Genomic DNA, 8,919 nt, shown 5'->3' with positions numbered 1-8,919 from the left:
TAAAATGTATTATGTTATTTTATTTAAAAAATCATTAAGTCTTCTAATAGTTTGGTAGGACTTAATTTAAGATTTAAATCCTCCAATAGTTGGGTAAGATTGAAATTTTTTATTTTTTAACCCTTTTTTAAATTAAACAAATCAAATAAAACAAAAATTATCATGCAAATAATATTATGCAAATAACAATATAATATCATGCAATAATAATATGATATCATGCAATTAATATAAACTATCATGTGATTAAGATAAAATATCACACAAATTTATTAATAATCATGCAAAAATGAATTACACAAACAAATTCATACAAATAAATATATTAATAATCATGCAATCAAATAAAATATATAATCATATCAAGAATAATATATCATGCAAAAATTAAATACAAAAAATAGGAGAATAAAAAAAAGTAAAAAAATAGAGAAACAAAAAATAAAATAAAATTAGAAAAAAAAACCTACGATCAAGTAAGGCTTAAAGTGCGAATCTTCATACAAGTCATCGAGTTCACACAAAAACTTTAAAGTTCAATTAGAAAGTTTATCCTAAACCCAGAAATACCAAGAAAAGTTTTTAAATTCTTAAAAACTCAACAAAAATCTCATAATAAAAAACCAACAAAAAAACCCAGCAAAAATCCTAGAAACTCAACAGAATATGAAATCAAATTCAAAAATTTAAACCAAAAATAAAAAAATCCAAAAGCAAATCAAATCAAACTTAGAACAAAACAAAATAAAAAAACTCAAAAAAAAATCTTAGAATTTTCTTAAATGATTCTTCTCCAAAATTAAAAAAAAAAACTAAAAAATTAAGATCCTTAGAATTTTATTTTTTTTCTTTCCCCTTTGTGTATGATTTCTGTTTATTTATAGAGATTGAATTCCTTTAATTTTGGAAAATAAAATCAAATTGATTATGATTTTATTGTGCTTTGTAATATGTAATTTGATTTTTAGTTTTTTCTTTTACAGGATTTGCATGAAACAAGCCAAAATCCCTCGTTTTTTTTTTCTTTTTTTACTTTTGAATTTTTTCTAAAACAAGTAAAATTAAAATAAATAAATAAATAAATCATATAAAATTTAAATTTTTTTTATTAGACCTGAAGCTTCCCAATCCAGCCTAATTTTATGGTCAAAATCTATTCTCGATCCCAAAAAATTTCAGACAAAATGGGGTATTTACACATAACAACTTCATGACAAATTTTATTTGATCCTTATTTATTGTTAAGTTGTTGTATGTTGTATTCTAATCCAGCATCACTAACATATGTATTCATCCATGCATCATAATATGACAAACATCAATACATGTATGCATATATTGTTGTTCATACATTCATGTGTTTATTTGTTGTGTCAAGCATTAAATGCATTCATTCATTCTTGCATATAGAATTCTTAAAAAAAAATTAGGTTAATTTTAAAAATTCTTCGCATACACACTTAGTAATATGAGTATGCTAATTGTGGTACACAAGATTCAAAGATAGCTCCACCATCCAAGAACCCTGCTTAAACAACCCATTATCAATATAACATTAGAGTCTGAGTCAGACAAATGAAACAAAAAAAATTCAAATCATCTGAAAAAAAATAGAGAAGACCCAAGAAAAACTCAAAAGAGAGTTTAGTAAAATTTTAAAAACTCTAAACAAGTTGAACAAAAATAAGGTCGTGGAAGAAAATGGTAGCCCATAAGACCATCCATCACAGGAAATAGTTAATCCTCTTAGTTATAGCCCATATCAGGCCTAGTTTACATAGGGCATTTTATCGTAATAGTTTATATTTCCTACAAGATATGCTTACCCAAGAATGCCCTCTACATCAGATTAAGGGCATTACTAAAGTTTTGTGAACCACATCTTTACTAAAAAAATAATAGAGCCAATCCAAGTCTCCAACTCAAACCATATCAAGGAAAAGGAGAAATTGAAGCTAAAGGTGGTCAAGTCTCTTGAGGACTCAAAAGCTAATCAGAAGATGAACTTGTTAAAAGAAAGTTTATAAGCAATTAAGGGAATTAATTTTTATTGCTCCATGGATGTAGTTGAACTTTATTTGGTTCTTGATGTAGTTATCCCACTAAAGTTTAAAGTTTTAGAGTTTGAGAAATATGATGATATTGTCACTATGTACTGTTAAAAGATGACTACTTATACTAGTGATGAAAAGCTATCAATGTATGTGTTCCAAAATAACCTTACTGATTCTGTTGCTAGATGATATGTCCAATTAGACAAGGCTCATATTATTTTATGAACAGAATTGGCAAGGGCATTTATTACCTAGTATTAGCATAACATAGACTTGGCTCTAGATTGTCTCTCTTTGTAAAATATGAAAAAAAGTGACTAAGTCATTCAAAGAATATGCTCAAAGGTGGAGAGACGTAACTGCCCTAGTTTAACCATATTTGACTGAAAAAAAAAAACTACAGTGCTATTCGTGAACACTTTGAAAGCACTTTACTATGAGAATATGATAAGGAATACAACAAAAAATTTTACTAATATAGTGATCTTATGAGAGATTATTAAAAATACCATCAAGAGTAGCAAACTTAAAAAGAAAAGACCGCTAGTATAAAGAAAGAAAATATGCTTAAAAAAAAGGAAATAGAAGCCCAAGCTATGAATTTTGAAGGGTAACAATTCGGAAACTATGCTCCATATCCACCACTGTTTTATCCTGCTTACTATTCTTTAGTTAATAGAATTATGTAAGCCCCTTACCAACTTGTGTCACATCTAGTTTACCGATTCACTTACTAACCAACCTTTCAAACACCTACATATAGGTCTAGTCTTATTACTACACCAACTTCAAGGCTTAATAACCAAACGAGTGGTTTGATAAGATCTATGAACAACCAAAAGAGAACTCATATTGATTCAATCCTTATAACCAACATTGAGCTATTCCCAAATTGATTAAAAAATAACTTGGTATCTCCAGTTATTCTAGAACCATTGAAGCTACCCTATCCAAAATGGTATGATGCTAATGTCACTTATGATTATCACAACGAAAACGTGGGTCATTTTATAAAAACTTGCCCTACTTTCTAACACAAGGTGTTAAATTTTATTAGAGTAGGCTTGGTGAGTTTTGATAAGCTAGATGGGTCGAATATTGGAAAAAACCTTTTGCCTAACCACATGGAGGTATAATTTTAACAATGATAAGGATAGTTGGAGCTGTTTAGAGTTACTTGTCATTTTAAAATTTCTTTTAGAATAATGCTAAGATTTTTTTTATGTATTAGGATTTCATTTTATTTTTTATCATTTTAATAAAAATGACAAATATGATGCATTTTCATGACATTTTCTCTTTCAGGTGAATCACCGTTATGTGCTTTTACCTTCCCATATCTTCTCATATACCCATTCTCATATTCCAAATAGTGAATGTTCAAACAATAATGATTATAATATGGGATTCAATTTTGTGAACTTTTTCACTTGATTTGTGAAGATTATTTGAGCAAGTTGTGTAAAGGGAGTTCGAAAGCAAGTTATGAAGATTATTTGACCATTTATTGAAAAGTAAAATAGAGACGTTTCATAAGCATGTGGTCTTTTATAGTGATCTATCCATAAGATAGGTCTATGTTTAATAAATGATCTTCAAAGAAAGTATTCATAATTGATACGAGAAATTGCTATATTTCTTTTACCTTTCACAAAAATAAAATTTATCCCTTGCTACCTCTTTTAAGTCGATTAAGATTTTTTTCCTAAAAACCATAACCAAGGATCACCCTCCACATTAGGGGATAAAATTTGGGAAAGATTTGTCAGTAAAAAAAAAAGAAAAAAAGAGAAAAGAAAAAAAATCATAAAAGGTCTCAATGATGAAGATTGACAAAAGTAAATGCCACAAATGATCAGAGAGGTCAAGTAGAAAGAACTCTTTGTGAATAAATTCTTCTTAAAGAGAAACTAATGAAGAAGAATGGATGTGAAAAAATAAAAAGATGGAAAAATGAAAAGAAAAAAGAAATGTGAAGAAATGGGTTAAAATGCCAATATGCTTCAAATGATAAAATGATCCTTTGGTTCATAACCCTTCAAAAACATGTTTTGAACCTATTTTATCTTTCTTTCATAATCCTTCACCTCAACCTATGTTATGTCTCTTAAAAAACTATTTTAATCAAATTTGAATTGTAATACCCCAGCCCAAATGATAATTGGGCTAGACTAATACCAAAACCCAACAATTTATTAAGAGACTAATTAGCAAAAGAAAAAAAGTTGAGTTATTAAATGAAAGAAAACATGGCTATCGAGAACTAGAAAAAAAATTGGAGTTCTTCTTTCTCATCTTCCTTAGGGTTAAAGAATATGAAAAATCAAGTTGAAGATTCAAAATTAGAAGCTACGATCAAGTTAATCCCTTAAAGGAGAGTATATACCCTCTTTTTATTTAAAAAGAAATATCAAGTTGATTGCTATTATTTGGAGTTGAAGTTTTGAAAGCAAAACCAAGAAAAATTATGAAATCTTTCATAACCTTCATGATCTATTTAGTTTAAAGGCTGAAAGTAAGGATTTGAGTTTTTTTAAAGATTGAAGGAAAAATTATGTTTTTGGATGAGATGTTGTGATCTGTAATAATGAATTAAAATAAAATTTTGTATTAATGGATAGATTATTGCTGTGATTATTATATATCGTTGGAAAGCTTGCTGAATTTACATTCCAAGGAAATAAACGGGAGTCTATTCTGAGTTTTCTATGAAGAGTAGTTTAATATTTACTCAAGGATGTGCAGGCTGCCTAGTAACAGCAGCAGTGAGGAATTACGAAATTCTTCTTAATTTTTATACAAGGAATTATGTATTGAGCAATACATGTTTGAAAAGGTCATTGAGTCTACTTTTTAATGAAATAAGAAGAATTGAATTTAGAGTTTCCTATGAATAAATATGTAATTTTCATAAGAAGGTATATAGGCTGTCTGGCAGCAGCATCTAATGTGGATTGTAAAAATTGTTATAATTAATCCATAAGGAATCACTAGATCGACTGGATATGGTTAGAAAGCTTATCAAGTTTAGTTTCTAACGTATTAAAGAGATCTTAATTTTGATTTGTAGATATTGAGATATGACCATTTTAATGAAAAGAGGTCAGACTGTTAGTATTAATTAATTAAGTTAACCTTTGTGTAACTTAGTTGATTTTTGTATAAATGGTCTCAAAAAGGGTTGATTAAATTTTGATGTGTTGAAATGATCTTGAATAGGCCATTAATTATTTTGGAGAAAAATCAAGTGTAGGAATTGAAAAGAGATAAGTAGAATCTCACACACTTTACTTGTTTTCAAATATATATATATGTATGTTTCTAAATGAATGAATGTTTTATTTCATTATTTTCGATGTATGAAAATAGGATCAAGCATATGATTATTTCTTGTTTCTCTATATAAATGATGGATCATGCTTATGAATGAAATGAAAAAATTATTTACGTTTAAAGAATAATTTTATGATAGCTAAGTTTTTATATCCTTAGGAAGTGGGATCATCGACACCAGAACTAGTTCTACGACCTTGGCTAACGGGTTATAATAGTTAGTATAGACATGATCATACAGCCTTACTAACGGGTTATAGTAGTTAGCATAAGGCCCTGGCTAGCAGGTTATAATAGTTAGTAATGATCATGATGATGAAATTTTCGATACGACTAATGTCACGGGTAGCAGGGACCGTAGCTAACGATAAATGAATGATAATGATAATTTTAAACATCGATCCATGATTTGTATGAAATATGTATTTGACCTTGATTTGTGATTTATAATTGATGAATTGACATGGTTTGACATTGATTTAAGAATTCGTGAAATGTTTGACAGAACGATGATCTTGAAATGTTTTGACATTATGATTTGATGATTATTTTGAATACTTTATATGATACGTATGAAAATGATGTTTGATCCGGTAAGGTGTGTGAGCCTATACTTGCTGAGCTGTGGTTTGCTCATTTTCTTTTTACTTTTTCTTTATAGATGAGTAAATAATAAGTTTACTTAGTTTTGTGAAAGCTAGAAGATCAAATGAGAAAGATTACTTAGTCGTCAGAGACAATGTTGGCCAATGAGATCTTATGAAATGATTTTGTATTTTTATATAATTTTTATTTGGATATATAGAGATGCATCATCAGTTAGATTAAATATATGGATTTTACTTGACAGACTATATCATTTTATTGAAAAATTTTAGAATGATTAAGAAAGAAGGCTTTGTATTACTTTGGGGTTTACTTCAAGGTAATATAACTGTGTTATGCCTCAGTTTTGGGGCATGACATGAATGCTTGAATTAAATAGTCAAATATTGAACTAAGGCATGCTTGTGATAGGACACTAAGATCATGATTTGTTCTAGTATTTTGAGATTTATTTAAAATTAGATGGGGATGTCAATAATGAATAAAGTGATAAAGAAATAAAAAGAAAAAGAGTAATTAAAAAAGTGAAAAAAATGAAAAGAAAAAACAAAATAAGAAATGATAAAGATATGGAAAAAAAAAGGAAAAAAGAAAACTCAAATTGAAAACTCAAAAGGATAATTTTTGGTAAAAATATATATATGAGTTGAAAATATCAATGTCATCTAAAGATTCTATTAAATTGAGACAAGGTTTAATAAGCTTAATGATTTAGGGATTCAAAATAATGAGTTTTTGAGAAAGAATCCAAAATTAGAATTCAAAATTATCTTAATATTCATTATTTGGATGTTGATATCCCATCTAAATAGTTACAGTGATTTGCTTTTATTCATCTCTAATTTGTTCTTGACTAAATTTCTTTTATTCCTTTCAATAATAAATACCCATTTTTTTCTAATTTTTCTTATTTTTTACCAACTTTTGCATCCCCATAACCAATTGAAAAGATGTGTGATTGCATTATTTTGAAATGATGATAAATAAATGAATGATAATGTTCATAAAGATTCTTACATTCATTTGAAAAGAAATCCAAGATTAAAAAGAGAAAAAGAAAATGAAATGAGAAAAGTGAAAGAAGCTTGAGAAAATGTTCTCTAAATACGGTGATCAAGTGATGAAAATAGGGATAGAACAGCTAATGGAGTTTGTAAGTTTTAAGCAAATGATGGAAATGGTAATGAATCAGTTGATGAAATTTATGAGTTAATTCTAAAATTATTAGTATTGATAAGCTGAAAAGAGAAATTATGAATGGTAAGATTAAAAAGAGATCATGGGGCAATTATGATAACCTAAGAGATTGAAAAAGAAAGATTTATGAACTTGAAGAATTAAGGCACTGGAATGATCTTGAGAACCTGTTTTCCCTCAATTAAAGTTGCATCATTAACATTACATTCATGCATTGCATTCATAAACATTACACTCATGTAATTTGTTATGATCTTGGATCTTAAAATGGTGAGAATGGGAAATATTTTTACTTAATGATATGTTTTTCCAAAGATGAGATTTTAATCCTCGATGGAGGATAATTTTTGAAGATAAGATTTTAATTCCTAATGGGAAATTTTTGGAAAAATGAGTAAGGTAATAATCTTCAATTAAGGAAATATTTTGCAAAAATAAAGTCTTTTGATGAGATTTTGATCCTTGTATGAGGAAAACTTTGCAAAGATAAAGTTTGAAACCTTTGGATGAAGAAAATGATTTTGAAAAGAGTTGGTAAACCTTGGTTAAGGAGTTCTTCCAATTTTTAAAGTTTTATAACCTCTATTTAAAGGAGTTTTTTCATTTCAAGGTGATAATCTCTTATACAAATCCTTGAGAGATTGAATTTTAGATTTGAACTTTTCAATTAAGAATCCTTGAATCTTGGATGTGAATTTCTAAGATTTTCAAATGTAAATCTTTGAATCTTTGATGCGAATCTCAAAAAATTATATAAATCTCGAGAGCCTTTTGATGAGAAACTCAAATTTTTGATTGAAATATTTGAATGAACCGCTGATGTCTTTCAAATAAAAATCTTTTTTTTTTATTTCATAAGTTGTTGAACCTCTAATAAAATGAGCCTTTTTTTATATTTTTCAAAGTTGTTAAGCCTTTGTCAATAGGGTTTTATTAGGATGAGATTTTAAAACTATTAAGAAAATCCTTTTAAATGTGAATCTTTGATGAGAATCTCAAAAATTTTTCAAATACAAACCTTTGAATCTTAGATGTGAATGTCTAAGATTTTTGAATAAAAACCTTAATCTTGATTTGAATTTTTAAAAGTTTCAATTGTGAATCTTTGAATTACTTGCGAATCTTTGAATCTTAAATTTTTGTAAATCTTGAAACTTGCGAATCTTTGAACTTTTACAAATCTTTGAATTTTTGCGCATTTTTGAACTTTTGTGAATCTTTAAATCTTTTAGGAATCTTGAATCTCTTACGAATCTTTGTGAATTTTTGAATCTTAAATTATTGTAAATCTTGAAACTTACAAATCTTTGAACTTTTACGAATCTTTGAATTCTTGCGAATCTTTGACTATTTGTCAATCTTGAATCTTTTATAAATCTTTGAAATTCTTTGCAAGTCTTGAAGCACTTGCAAATCTATAATCTCTTGCAAATCTTAAAATTTTTAGAATCTTAAATCTTTTGCAAACCTTGAACTTTTATGAATCTTTGAATTCAATTTATTTGCGAATCTTTGAACTTTTGGAAAAACCTTGAATGTTTTACGAGCCTTTAAATTCATATTGAGAATCTTTGAATTTAATAGCGAACTTCTGAACTTCAAATTAAGAATTCTTGAATTTCAAATTGCAAATGTTTAAATTTTCAGTTGTGAACTTTTGAATTTCAATTACAAATTGCTAATCTTTATTACAGAAGAGAATCTCTAGAATTTTTTCTTTGTATCAAAT

This window comes from Durio zibethinus, chromosome 1 (genome assembly GCF_047325235.1).
Source record: "Durio zibethinus cultivar Kanyao isolate XHJ-2024 chromosome 1, ASM4732523v1, whole genome shotgun sequence".
Classification (NCBI taxonomy): Eukaryota; Viridiplantae; Streptophyta; class Magnoliopsida; order Malvales; family Malvaceae; genus Durio; species Durio zibethinus.
Note: the sequence above shows the minus strand (reverse complement) of the source record.